Consider the following 11,103-nt stretch of genomic DNA (forward strand, 5'->3'; position numbering starts at 1 on the left):
ACACCAGCACAGAGCTGTAGTGTTTGAAGTTGCAAATGCTGCAGGAGAGGGAATGTCTGTTTGTTGTTTTGTTGTAGTCTATTTCTGCTGGAATTTTAAAAGGACAAAAATTTCTGCTGGTTTTATGATTTTGTAAACTCTAGTATTTACACTATATAAATGTTGGGGACATGTATGTATGACTTGACATCTCCTTGTAGTTACCGGTAAGTGATTGTTATCCACTTAAGAAATTATGGCTTCATAGCACGAAGATAGTGATGAAGAATTCCAATTACTTTTACTTAATTTCCTTTTTAAACTGCTATTTGGAAGCTTTGCAATTCTTTCATTTTTTATTGCAAGTCTCATCTATCTTCAATTTGCTCAGATACTGTAGCAGTGGAAAAAAGTCAGATAAGTTTGATGCTGATAAAAATTAATACAGACAATCTGCTTTTCAGCAGCAAGTAATTTCAAGCCAGAAGCCAATTCTCTAGGCCAGGAAATATTAGTGTCAGTAGTTTGTTACAAGTGCATTGTTTATAATTACATATTCAATTTAGTAGGTAACTTGAAATTTGTTAAATATTCTGTCAGTTGTTTCATAAAAGACATTCTAGTTCTTGCAATTAGTTTAATGAAGTATCAGTCATTACTACTAAACCTCATTATATTTTTACTTGAAAACAAATCCCTGGAGTTATAAAATGTTTCCATTATGTGCTTTTAAATTGCTGAAATGTGCAGTCAGAAACCCATTTGAAATGTCTTTTAAACAGAGATACGGTTTATTGTTTCTCAGACTGCAGGTATGCCTCTGAGTTTGGATTTCAGGTCTGTGATTTCTTATGAAGGCACTGAAGTGCGAAATACCTGTTGACCCATTTATTTGTCTCCTAGCTGATTATCGTTTGCCTGGCTGGATGGATTAATCAACCCAGTGGTTTCTGTCATATGTTTTATTTATAGCAGGTAAGTTATGCTTCTGTATTTGACTCAAAAATCTGTCCTGGCATTGGAAGGTTGATTTGAACATTAATGTACTACATGACTTTGTTCCTGCATTATTTTCCTCTGCAGATGCAGGGTTTTTAGGGATTCCATCACTGAACTTGTGTCAAAGGGACTTCACTTCATCCATTCTTTTTATCACCACCAATATTTTTCATGCCGCTCCTTTCAGGAGGACTTTTAAAAAATTGATATTGGATATTTTCCATGGTTGGGTTTCTGTAATAAAACAAATCAAGTAATCGGGAAGACTAAAGTGAGTGAGCTTCTTACACAGTCCACCAACATCAGCTGCTCTTCTTTTTGACAAACATTCAAATGGGGACCAAGCTCAGATTTTTCTTGATAATAAATGAGGACACTCCCAACAATAAATGAGAGGGGGGAAAAAACACTGGGAATGAAATGGTATAATCAACATGAATTAGGACTACTTTAAAACTACTTATTCTACATGTTGCAGAGACCTCACTGGAGATCAGGCCCCATTGTGCTAAGCACTGAACGTTCATGTAGAAAGAGACCATTTCTGCACCAAAGAGCTTACAGTCTAAACACACAATACATACAAAAGAGTGGGAGGGAAAACAGAGGAGTGAAGTGATTTCATAGATTCGTAGATACTAAGGTCAGAAGGGACCATTCTGATCATCTAGTCCGACATCCTGCACAACACAGGCCAAAGAATCTCACCCACCCACTCCTGCAATAAACCTCTCACCTATGTCTGAGCTACTGAAGTCCTCAAATCGTGGTTTAAAGACTTCAAGGAGCAGAGAATCCTCCAGCAAGTGACCCGTGCCCCATGCTACAGAGGAAGGCGAAAAACCTCCAGGGCCTTTTCCAATCTGCCCTGGAGGAAAATTCCTTCCCGACGCCAGATATGGCAATCAGCTAAACCCTGAGCATATGGGCAAGATTCACCAGCCAGATACCCAGGAAAGAATTCTCTGTAGTAACTCAGGTCCCACCCCATCTAATATCCCATCACAGGCCATTGGGCATATTTATCCTGAATATTTAAAGGTCAATTACCAAAATCATGTTATCCCATCATATCATCTCCTCCATAAACTTATTGAGTTTAATCTTAAAGCCAGATTGGTCTTTTGCCCCCACTGATTCCCTTGGAAGGCTATTCCAAAACTTCACTCCTCTGATGGTTAGAAACCTTCGTCTAATTTCAAGTCTAAACTTCCCAATGACCAGTTTATATCAATTTGTTCTTGTGTCCACATTGGTACTGAGCTTAAATAATTCCTCTCCCTCTCTGGCATTTATCCCTCTGATATATTATAGAGAGCAATCATATCTCCCCTCAACCTTCTTTTAGTTAGGCTAAACAAGCCAAGCTCCTTGAGTCTCCTTTCATAAGACAGGTTTTCCATTCCTCGGATCATCCTAGTAGCCCTTCTCTGTACCTGTTCCAGTTTGAATTCATCCTTATTAGATATGGGAGAGCAGAACTGCACACACTATTCCAGGTGAGGTCTCACCAGTGCCTTGTATAATGGTAATAAAACCTCCTTATCTCTATTGGAATTATCTTGCCTGATGTATCCCAAGAACCACATTAGCTTTTTTCACAGCTATATCACATTGGCGGCTCACTCATCCTATGATCAACCAATACTCCAAGATCGTCCTTCTCCTCCTTTACTTCTAATTGATGCGTCACCAGCTTATAACTAAAATTCTTGTTATTAATCCCTAAATGCATAACCTTACACTTCTCACTATTAAATTTCATTCTATTACTATTACTCCAGTTTACAAGGTCATCCAAATCTTCCTGTATGATTTCCCGGTCCTTCTCTAAATTGGCAATACCTCCCAGCTTTGTATCATCTGCAAACTTTATTAGCGCACTCCCACTTTTTGTGCCGAGGTCAGTAATGAAAAGATTAAATAAGATTTGGTTCCAAAACTGATCTCTGAGGAACTCCACTTGTAACCTCCCTCCAGCCTGACAGTTCACCTTTCAGTAGGACCCGCTGTAGTTTCCCCTTTAACCAATTCCTTATCCACCTTTCAATTTTCATATTGATCCCAATCTTTTCCAATTTATCTAATAATTCCCCATGTGGCACCATAGCAAACGCCTTATTAAAATCTAGGTAAATTAGATCCACTGCGTTTCCTTTCTCTAAATGCATCCGATGAAGTGAGCTGTAGCTCACGAAAGCTTATGCTCTACTAAATTTGTTAGTCTCTAAGGTGCCACAAGTACTCCTTTTCTTTTTGCGAATACAGACTAACACGGCTGCTACTCTGAAATCTAAAAACTCTGTTACTTTCTCAAAGAAAGAGATCAGGTTGGTTTGGCATGATCTACCTTTTGTAAAACCGTGTTGTATTTTGTCCCATTTACCATTGACCTCAGTGTCCTTAACTACTTTCTCCTTCAGAATTTTTTCCAAGACCTTGCATACTACAGATGTCAAACTAACAAGCCTGTAGTTACCCAGATCTCTTTTTTTCCCTTTCTTAAAAATAGGAACTATGTTAGCAATTCTCCAATCATACGGTACAACCCCTGAGTTTACAGATTCATTAAAAATTCTTGCTAATGGGCTTGCAATTTCATGTGCCAATTCTTTTAATATTCTTGGATGAAGATTATCTGGGCCCCCTGATTTAGTCCCATTAAGCTGTTAGAGTTTCGCTTCTACCTCAGATATGGTAATGTCTACCTCCATATCCTCATTCCCATTTGTCATGCTACCATTATCCCTAAGATCCTCTTTAGCCTTATTAAAGACTGAGGCAAAGTATTTGTTTAGATATTGGGCCATGCCTAGATTATCCTTGACCTCCACTCCATCCTCAGTGTTTAGCGGTCCCACTTCTTCTTTCTTTGTTTTCTTCTTTTTTATATGGCTATAAAATCTTTTACTATTGGTTTTAATTCCCTTTGCAAAGTCCAACTACTTGACTTTTAGCCTGTCTCACTTTATCCCTACATGTTCTGACCTCAATAAGGTAGCTTTCCTTGCTGATCCCTCCCATCTTTTACTCCCTGTATGCTTTCTGCTTTTTCTTAACCATCTCTCTGAGATGCTTGCTCATCCAGCTTGGTCTACATCTCCTGCCTATGAATTTTTTCCCCTTTCTTGGGATGCAGGCTTCCGATAGCTTCTGCTGCTTTGATTTAAAGTAATCCCAGGCCTCCTCTGCCTTTAGATCCATAAATTCTTCAGTCCAATCCACTTTCCTAACTAATTTCCTTAATTTTTGAAAGTCAGCCTTTTGAAATCAAAAACCCTAGTTGCGGATTTATTTTTGTTAATCCTTCCATTCAGTTTGAACTGAATTAGCTCATGATCACTTGAACAAAGATTGTCCCCTACAATCATTTCTTCTATGAGGTCCTCACTACTCACCAAAACCAAATCTAAAATGGCATCCCCTCTAGTTGGTTCAGCAATTACTTGATGAAGGAATCCATCAGCTGTTACATCTAGGAAAATCTGAGCCCTATTATTATTACTAGCACTCGTCCTCCAGTCTATATCTGGGAAGTTAAAGTCTCCTATGATCACGCAGTTTCCATTAGTATTTACTTCATTAAAAACATTAAAGAGGGCTCTATCCATACCCAAATTAGATCCCGGCAGTCTATAGCACACCCCAAGCACTATCCCAGGGGAGGCTCTAGTAGTTTTCTTCCCCAATGTAATTTTTGCCCAGACGGACTCTGTCTTAACCATTCCATTGCTTCTTATTTCTTTACATTCTACCTCATCATTGATATACAATGCTACTCCACCAGCTTTACCATTATTTCTGTTTTTCCTAAACAGCACATACCCTTCAATACCTGTAGTCCAGTCATGACTACTATTCCACCATGTTTCTGTTATCCCTATAATATCTGGTTTCACTTCCTGCACCAGTAGCTCTAGTTCCTCCATTTTGTTACCTAGGCTCCTCACCTTGGTGTACAAACATCTTAATTTTTGCTGTTTGGCCACGCTCACGTTCTGTACCCTATTAGGCATGGTCATTCTACAGCCAGTATAGCCTATTAGACTGGTATCCACACTACCGCTCCTCCTTATATACGTTCTCCTCCCCATGGCTGTATCCTTTCTTACTTTTTCTTCCCTCTCAATGCTAAAATCTGGTGTGGAGATTGCCTGGACATCTCCCCCAAATTTCTAGTTTAAAGCTCTCTTAATCAGCTGTGCCAGCTTCCATCCTAGAATTCTATTTCCTTCCCTACTCAGATGAAGTCCATCCCCAGAGAACTGTCCTCTTTTTCCATGAATGCTTCCCAGTGGCCATACATCCCAAAGCCCTCCTTATAGCACTACTTCCTAAGCCATCTGTTGATAGTCATAATCTTGTCACACCTTTCTTGCCCTTCTCTAGGAACAGGTAGAATCCCACTAAAGATCACCTGAGCCTCGATTTCCTTAATCGTCTTCCCTAGCCTAGCATAGTCTCCCTTAATACTTTCCAGCAAGTATCTAGCCATATCATTTGTTTCCACATGAAGGATAATTAGGGGATTCTTTCCTGCTCCTTAAAGATCCTTTTCAACCTCAGGTCTACATCCCATATCTTAGCACCTGGAGGACAGCACACCCTTCTATTCTCTGGATCAGCTCTGGTTACAGGTCTGTCTATTCTTCTCAGTAAAGACTCCCCAATCACATAGACCTGCTTTTTGCTGGTGACAGTGCTATTCTCCAGTCTCTCCCCTGTTCCATCTGGCTGCAAGTTCTTTCCATTCCTATTCTCCCTTGTAATCCTCTTCAACACATCCTGTATCCTCCTGGGGCTCATATTTGGTGTAGTCTCCATTGATTCTTCCCCTTTTCCTATAGGACTAGCCACTCTTATTTTCTTCCTTGCCCTTCCACCTTCAGAGACTACCTGCTGAGCCCCTTCTTCATTTTTCAACTCTGCAAACCTGTTCTTGAACTCTGTTTATCCTTCACTAGCCCGTCTTTTCCTCTGCCTGGTTCTCTTAGTCACATGCTTCCACTGACCACTTTCCTCACCCAGTCTCCCCTCAGAATTCCTCAGTCTTGCTTCCATCTGCAAGTCTGAGCTTTTCCCTTCAGATATCTCATGTCTTTGCTCCATAATCTGCTTGAACCCCTTTCTAAACTCAACCAGACTTTCTACCTGCATCTCCAAACCTCAGATTTTTTCCTTCTTGTCTGGGTTCTCACTGCATGTCCGCAGCAGATCCAGAATAGAACCTAGGTCTCTTGACTTCCAGGCCAGTGCTCTACCCACTAGACCATACTGCCTTTCTTTTCTACCCAGTTTATGATGATTTATTTCAAAACATGGTGAGGGATTATTGCCTTCTCTCCAGATGTGAGCATGGAGTGGATCCTTCTCCACTAACAGACACCACCCATTTTGGAAAGATAGGTCCAGGGTTTTCCTGGCTCTGGGTTTTAATGCAGAAGGGCACAATCTGGCCCATACATTCTCAATGACATGACTATGTTTTCTTAACATCTTCCATAAGGAGTAATATTGTGGGGAAGGCACAGAAATTGTTGATATACATGATACCTTTATAAAAGAATTGAATTGCTAAGGTGTTTCGATAGTATGGTAATGAGGTTTGGTATAAGTACTGAGAGAGAGAACCTCCGCCACTTTATGTTAAGTATGCTTTCAGGCAGTAGGTGTTTTCTAACATGCTAAAAAATACTTCTGATCAAAAGTTGCTCCCGTTTGAGGGGTGAACCAGGGAAGCCTGTATATGCCTGATTTCTAAATGCATAGGTATGTTCTCTACCAATCAGCTTCCTTTAGAGATGCCAAAACCCCTTGGCTTCAAAGACAACCAAACATATGCTATGTGGGGAGCTTTAAAAGAATCCCACTTTTGTGACACCAGTATATAAAATAAGCATTAGATCGCCCCTAAATGCGCGAACAGCAACCAAAAAATTACTTCTGCACTGAAGATAAACACAAGAAACTTCAGTCCTAATGGTGAGCGGGGAGGGAGGCCGGGAGCAGGAAGCTATAAGCCACTGGAAGGTCACCTCAGAATCCATTCCTGATAGTAGCATCTACAAGCTCCAACCAAGATCAGGGGCCCATAGGACTAGACACTGCACATATACATAGTCAGTCAGTCTCTTCCCTAAAGATTTTACAATCTAAATAGACAAGAGAAATGAAAGGTGGGAGGGGAAACAGAAACACAGACAGTTGAAAGTGACTTGCCAAGGTTACACAGCAGGTTGGTGACAGGACTTGAACCCTGGTCTCCTGACTCCCCATCCAGTGCTGTATCCTATATCACACTGGATCTGGGCCTCTTAGTTGGGTGCATCCAACAGGAGATTACTATATTCACATAAAGGACACTGCAGACAGCTTGTACAATGTGAGGAAAATCTCATTGTTAAATATCATTCCTTTATAAACATGGAAAAAACACCTATTCTTTTCAGTGGTGGTCCATATTTTCTGAAAGATTGCAGAAGGTAGTTTTCAGCAACTGGTCACCCAAGGGTATTATACGGCATCGCAAGTCCAAGAATTAGGGAATTAGCCAGAAGATATGGTAGCTATAATATCAGCTCCAACTGAAGGAGAATGCTAACTATTGGTTGCTAAGGTTCACAACCTGGGCAATTTGTTCTGGTTAAAAAAGCTTCTGGTTATAGGAGTGGTTACTTGGAGCTCTTTGAGTTCTTGCTCACGTCCATTTCATTGTAGGTGTGTGTGCTCGTCATATGCACCAGTGCCGGATGTTTTTCCCTCAGTGGTATCCTTTGGTGTCCTCTGGAGTGGTGCACGTAAGTGCCAGTATAAGGGGCTGGCTCCCTCTCCCTCAGTTCCCTCTTGCCGCCAGTGACGGTATGCACAGTTGTGAATCTCTTGTACGTAGTTCTCAGTTGGTATAGTTTGTTAGTTCCCTTAGCACCTAAGATAGAAGTAGGTAGCTCCATATGGGACTTAACTTAGGGATGGGGCATGCCCCGGTCCCCAGTCTTCAAGCCTTGTGACCGCTGCAAAAAACCTGTGCCAATCAGTGATCCACATCAAAGCTGTCTGAAGTACTTGGAGGAAACCCATGTGAGCGACAAGTGTTGCATTTGTAAGAGTTTCAAGCCACAAGCCAAAAAGGAGCATGGCATTTGTCTTAGAGCACTCCTTATGGAGTTGGCCCTCACATTGGCCTTGGAGCTGGCTAGATTGGACTCCACTCCAAGCGCTGCAACATTGGTGCGGAGCGTGCTGCCGACATCAACCTCTGATCGGCGCCCTTCCCTGGTACCTACTAAAAAGCAAAGAAAGGCCAGGAGAGGGCATTCTCCTATGTCCTGTAAAGGGAAGAAGAGGGAAGGAGGAGAGAAAACACCTGCACAGGGAAGCTCCTCTCCTCCGACCAGTGGCCACCCTTGAACTGTCGAGCCCCGTTCGAGACTTACCACCCCGGGAAGCAGCATAGGCACTCAGCACCTGGTGGTGCCGTCCTCACCAGGCCGCTTTCAGGCCGCTAAGGACATATGCCCACCGGTGCTGCCCATGCCAGCTAGCGAGGTGCTCCGTTCAAGGGGTAAATCTGCCTTGCGACTTCCCAGCATTCCTGATCTGTGCTTCACTGCTCCCCGCTGCAATGGGTGCCCTGCCAGGGCTCACCTGAGCAGCGCCACCAGCCCCCAGATACGGGTCAGCCTACCTGTCAGAATTCCTGGCATCCTTCCCCTGGCAGCGTTCCCCAGGAGCCCAGTGTCAATAGCTGGCTGGCTGGCTCAGACCTGTGGAAGCAGGTCGCCAGTCCCCCGAGTCCCGGTCCATGGACTGTCTGAGTCGGTCTCCAAGCTCACGGCACCACTCCGTAGAATTGTGATGCCAGTCCCCAGAGTCCTGCTGCTGGTCATCGGAGATGTGACATGGAGAGCCATCATCCTGGTAGAGGTCCACAGTGGAGATCAGCAGAGAGGACCAATGGGAATGTGCAGATAGGCGTCATCGGTACAGTCCTGGTCCCCCAGACAAGTCTTCCCCCTCCTCAGGCATTGAAAGTGAGGAGGAAGAACTGCCTGCTGGCCAACGCCACCAACCGGGGGCATCAGCATTTCCCTCTGGCCACCAATAGCCACATGGCCCCAGGGCCAGAGGCTGGCTCCGTGGCAGCTATGGAACCTCTGGGGGTTTCCCCAGCCATCACAAGGGCACTGGTCAGTCTCAGGGGCATCTGAGATACGGCCAATTAGTCTCCCACCCACCCCCCTGACGGAGTCAGAACAGGATCCTTGGGGACCAAGGCAGAAGCAATGGAGTTGGCAGACCCACCTATATCTGCCTCCTCATCCTCTTTGCCCGATGAAGAGATAGCGGGGCCTTCCCACACGGTTCCCCAGGACGATGTAAGGGCTCACCAGGAGCTTCTAAAGAGGGTGGCATTGAACCTGTGACTCAAAGACCAGGAGTTGGGTGAATTCTCCAGCTCCCTGTTTGATGTTTTAAGTGCAACAGCCCCTCCAGGGTGGCATTGCCCATCCATGAGGGAGTGATGAAACGTATCAAGGCCTTGTGGCAAACCCCCTCCTCCCTGCCCCCAACTCGAAACGGGTGGAGAGAAAGTATTATGTCCCCGCTAAGGAGTTTGAATACCTGTATACCCACCCCGCTCCAAGCTCACTTGTTATATCAGAAGCCAATGAGCACAATAGACAAGGCCTACCGGGATCAGCGCCTAAGAATAAGGAGGCAAAGAGGCTCATCTCTTTGGCAGAAAAATGTATTCTATGGCCAGCCTCCAGCTGAGAGTGGCCAACCATCAGCCCCTACTGGGCCATTATGATTTTAACATTTGGCAGTCCATGGCCAAGTTCGCAGACTTGCTGCTGGAGGAACCCAGGAAGGAGTGCCTGGCTATCCTTGATGAGGGCAGAGCTGTGGCCAGGGCAGCCGTCCAGTCGGCCTTAATGTGGTGGACTCTGCTGCCTGGCCCTGGCTTTGGCCATTTCCATGAGGCGTACGTCCTGGCTAGTCATCGGGCCTGTCGGGGAGGTTCAGCAGTCCATCCAGGACCTCCCATTCGATGGCCTGCCACTATTCTTGGAACAGACAGACAGCAAGTTACATGGCCTGAAAGTCTCTAGGGCTACCTTGTGCTCTCTGGGCCTTTACACACTGGCACCTGACAGAAAGCGGTTCAAGCCGCAGCAGTCCCACAGATTCGGGAGCCAGTCCGGATCAGAGCCCTTCCACAGGAACGACAAGGGCTACAAGCACTGGCAAGGCAAACATCCTGCCTCCTCAGCTCACTTGAGCTTTACCCATAGCCAACCGGGTATTAAGGAGGCATTTTCAAAGTGTGCTAGAGGGCGACCTTCTATCCTGCATCCTGGATCCAGCACCCCTTTTATTTTATTTCTAACTATTTGTCCCCCTTCCTCCTTGCCTGGGTCTCTCTAACATTGGACTAGTGGGTCCTCAACACGGTGGCAGGGGAGTATACCCTCTAGTTTATTTCTATTCCTCCCTCACACTGTCCCTCCCCGTCCCTCTTCAGGGAACTTTTCACGAACATCTGCTCACTCAGGAGATGCAAAGCCTCCTGTGGGTGGGAACCATGGAGGAAGTTCCTTTGCACCTGAGGGGAAAAGGGTTTTACTCCTATTTTTTTTATCCCAAAGGCCAGAGGTGGGGGATCTATGCCCCATTCTCGACCTGCAAAACCTCAACAGATATCTCAAGAAGTTGAAGTTCCACATGGTCTCCTTAGTCTCCATCGTTCATTCCCTGGATCCAGGAGACTGGTACACTGACCTCAATTTGAAAGATGCTTTCACGTATCAATATTTCACGGACACAGAAGGTTCCTATGATTTGCAGTTGGGACTTCCCACTATCAATTCACAGTGCTCTCTTTTGGCCTAGCAATGACGCCAAAGATATTTACAAAGTGCATGTCAGTGGTGGTGGCCTACCTCAGACGTCAGAGTATCCAGATTTACCCATACCTCCATGACTAACTCATAGAGGGCCGCTCCAGAGTCCACATCCAGTGCAGTGTTAAGACGTTGTGAGCCACCTGTCAAGCTCTAGGCCTGTTGATAAACGAACAAAAATAAACATTGGTTCTAGTTCAAAGGAGAGAGATTATCAGAA

Source organism: Dermochelys coriacea, chromosome 9 (genome assembly GCF_009764565.3).
Source record: "Dermochelys coriacea isolate rDerCor1 chromosome 9, rDerCor1.pri.v4, whole genome shotgun sequence".
In the NCBI taxonomy this organism is placed as follows: domain Eukaryota; kingdom Metazoa; phylum Chordata; order Testudines; family Dermochelyidae; genus Dermochelys; species Dermochelys coriacea.